We start from the raw sequence: 4,234 nt of genomic DNA, 5'->3' as shown, positions 1-4,234 counted from the left end.
GCTCGGAGAGGCTGCGTCTCGGTCACTAACCTCAGCCGAGCGTAACTACGCCCAGATTGACAGGGAGGCCCTCAGCCTAGTGTGGGGAGTGAAAAAGTTCAACCACTACCTGCACGGGCAGAAGTTCACCTTGCTGACGGACCACCAACCACTTGTCTCCATCTTTAATCCAAAGAAAGGCGTGCCGGTGATGACTGCGCAACGGCTACAAAGATGGTCGCTTTTTCTAGGGGCGAACCAATATGAAATCGAGTATAAGGGCACGAAACAGCATGGAAACGCTGATGGGCTATCACGCCTGCCACTGCCTACTGCGGAGGAAGCACCAGCAGTGGACCCTGTCGAAATATTTCATTCGACTATAATTGAACGCTTGCCAGTAACTAACGCTGATATAGAGAAGGAGACCCGGAATGACCCGACACTGTCTCGGGTATATGACTTGACGGTGAAGGGATGGCCAACACATGGCAACTCACTGTTGCCAGCATTCTCATCCAGAAGAGAACAGCTGTCAGTATGCCAGGGGACCTTGATGTGTGGATCCCAAGTGGTAATTCCACCCAAGTTAAGGGAGAGAGTGCTCAATGAGCTTCACGAAGGCCATCTGGGAGGGGTAAAAATGAAAAGCCTTACTAGGGCTTATGTGCGGTGGCCGGGGATCGATCAGCAAATCGAGGACCTGACAAAGAGCTGCTCAGGATGCCAGAAGGTCCAAAATGCACCACCACATGCCCCTCTACACCCATGGGAGTGGCCCTCATCTCCATGGCAACGGGTGCATATTGATTTTGCTGGTCCATTCATGGACTCAATGTTTCTAATAGCCGTGGATGCGCACTCGAAATGGCCTGAGGTGATCAAAATGTCATCCACCACCACGGAGAAAACTATTGCAGTCCTACGGACCATATTTGCTAGGAACGGCTTGCCAGAGCAGATTTGTTCTGATAACGGACCACAGTTTGTGTCCGAAGAGTTTCGAAGATTCATGAAAAGGAATGGGGTAAGGCATTACACATCCGCCCCGTATCATCCAGCCACAAATGGATTGGCTGAGAGGTTCGTACAAACCTTTAAAAAAGCAGTAAAGGTCATGTGCGATGACAACATTCCACTGCAGCATAAGGTGGACAATTTCCTGTTAGCCTACAGAAATGCGACACATGCAGTCACCAACCAGACCCCGGCCATGATGTTCTTTAACCGAAGGTTGAGATCTCGTCTGGATTTGCTCAGACCAAATGTACGAAGAGATGTTGAGAATAAGCAATTCCAGCACATCAATGAGAAGCCGACAAGGAGCTTCAATGTAGGGCAACCAGTCTTGGCCCACAGCTACCGAACAGAGAAATGGCAACCAGGAACGATATGCACACGACAGGGGCCACTAATGTACACAGTGGATGTTGGGGAGAACATTGTGAGACGCCATGTCGACCAGATCCTAGAGTCACAGGAACAAGTCAACCCCATGTCTCGCGCACCTGGTGATGAACCCGACATACAGGTAGCATCTACCCCAAAAACAGTAGCATCGGAAGCTGATGAACCAACTGACGACAGGGGGCCTCCGCACCAAGAGCAAGACACTCAGGAAAGGCGCTATCCAGAAAGGATCAGGAAGCCGCCCCAAAGACTGAATTTATAAATGGACTATTTTCAGTTAATGTGCATGTTAAAAGTGTTAATTGTTAAATGAATGTTATGGTACTGTCAATCTAAAAGGGGAGGAATTGTAATGTATGTACCTTTAAGGGGAGAACTGCTTTTTACAGCTCCTGTATACTGTAGTACCGGCAGTGACCACACCTGTATATAAACCCTGAGTAGGGATCTGTACGTTTAGTTTTTAGAGTTACCCTCATCCAGTAAATACCTGTTGATTGTTCCTGCAGTCTCGTGTCTAGTTATTGAAGGACACACTACATCAAAAATACACGGATCTAACACCTGCAATTTTTTCCGATTCAAGTATTCATTTAATTCCCTCTTGGAAGTTACGGGTCCCACTGCCCTTTCAGGCAGCGCATTCCAGATCATAACAACTCGCTGCATTTAAAAAAAAAATACTCTCCTCGTCTTCCCCCTCTGGATCTTTGGCCAATTATCTTCAATCTGTGTCCTCTGGTTACCGACCCTACTGCCAGTGGAAACAGTTTCTCTCCTTATTTACTCAGTCAAAACCCCAGGAGATAGATTTTGGGGACCCTTTACTAAGGAATAAGACAAGGCCTGGCTAATTCAGCAAGAGGGGACTGTTCCAATCCAATAAACTTCAACAAAAAAAACCTCAGCTTTCTTAAAAAAAAAATGATGAATCCCTTGCGGGGCAATTCCAGCTCATGAAAGTATTGCTCTGTTTATGATCTTGGCTTTGTCCTTCTGTTTATTTGTAAATAAATCCAAGACAATACTTCAGGAGCATAGGAGGAGGCCATTCAGCCCCTCGAGCATGTTCCGCCATTCAATTAACTAACGGCTTTACTCCATCTACATGTCTTGGTTCTGTAACTCATAATACCCTTGCCTAACAGAAATTCCACCCACCCAGAGGAAATAGTTTATCTCTATCTACCCTGTCAAATCCTTTAATCACTGTAAACATCTCAATTAAATCACCCCTTAATCTTCTATACTCGAGCGAATACAGGTCTACCCCATGCAACCTGCCCTCATAATTTAACCCTTTTAGCCAAAGAACTAAAGGTATGATATTTTCTGTCTATTCCCCACTTAACCAGTGCCACATGAACCCAAAGAGAGCACAGGATAACAACACCTTGCATTTATGTGGCGCCTTTAACGTAGTAAAACGTCCCAAGGTGCTTCACAGGAGCGTAGATCAGACATAATTTGACACGGAGCCACATAAGGAGATATTAGGGCAGGTGACCAAAAGCTGGGTCAAAGAGGTCGGTTTTAAGGAGCATCTTAAAGGAGGAGAGAGAGGCGGAGAGGTTTAGGGAGGGAATTCCAGAGCTCGGGGCCCAGGCGGCTGAAGGCACGGCCGCCAATGGTGGAGCGATGGAAATCGGGGGATGTGCAAGAGGCCGGAATTGGAGGAGCGCAGAGATCTCGGAGGGTTGTGGGGCTGGAGGAGGTTACAGAGATAGGGAGGGTTGTAGGGGCTGGAGGAGGTTACAGAGATAGGGAGGGTTGTAGGGGCTGGAGGAGGTTACAGAGATAGGGAGGGTTGTAGGGGCTGGAGGAGGTTACAGAGATAGGGAGGGTTGTAGGGGCTGGAGGAGGTTACAGAGATAGGGAGGGTTGTAGAGGCTGGAGGAGGTTACAGAGATAGGGAGGGTTGTAGAGGCTGGAGGAGGTTAGAGATAGGGAGGGTTGTAGGGCTGGAGGAAGTTATAGAGATAGGGAGGGTTGTCGGGGCTGGAGGAGGTTACAGGGATAGGGAGGGTTGTAGGGGGCTGGAGGAGGTTACAGAGATAGGGAGGGTTGTAGGGGGCTGGAGGAGGTTACAGAGATAGGGAGGGTTGTAGGGGGCTGGAGGAGGTTACAGAGATAGGGAGGGTTGCAGAGATAGGCAGGTTTGTAGGGGCTGGAGGTTACAGAGATAGGGAGGGTTGTGGGAGCTGGAGGAAGTTATAGAGATAGGGAGGGTTGTAGTGCTGGAGGAAGTTATAGAGATAGGGAGGGGCGAGGCAGACATGGAGGGATTTGAACACAAGGGTGAGAATCTTAAAATCGAGGCGTGGCTCAACCGGGAGCCACTGTAGGTCAGCGAGCAACAGGGAAGATGGGTGAATGGGACTCGGTGTGAGTTAGGACACGGGCAGCAGTTGTCGTAAGGTGCCCATGTTGGTATTAGCCATGTAGAGAGCGAGTGGGACTGGGGACGAGCGGTGATAGAATTGCCTACCAGACAAAAAGCTTCTCTTGTATCCCATCCAGACACTAAATGCTATTAAAACAAGGGCTCAGAATCAATAAGCAAACCTTCAGGCAACAATGCGGACTGTGAGTGAGTTGTACTGGTCTCTGCTAATTGCTTCCTGAACAATCCATTTGCTGCTGAAATGTTATTCCCAGCAAGCGGGGAGAACACGGGATGGGATGGGATGGGATGGGTAGATCGACGTACTGGGGGATTTGCTTCATATACACTTGGGAGGCAGGGAGACACTCCGCACAACCATCTCATGGTGGGGGGGGAGGGGGTGGTGGTGGCGGGGAGAAGATTAAATGGGGTTGGGGATGAGTGCCTGATGGCGCAAGG

This window comes from Somniosus microcephalus, chromosome 12, assembly GCF_052327205.1.
Source record: "Somniosus microcephalus isolate GS21.2 chromosome 12, FLI_Smic_1.0, whole genome shotgun sequence".
Taxonomy (NCBI): domain Eukaryota; kingdom Metazoa; phylum Chordata; class Chondrichthyes; order Squaliformes; family Somniosidae; genus Somniosus; species Somniosus microcephalus.
Note: the sequence above shows the minus strand (reverse complement) of the source record.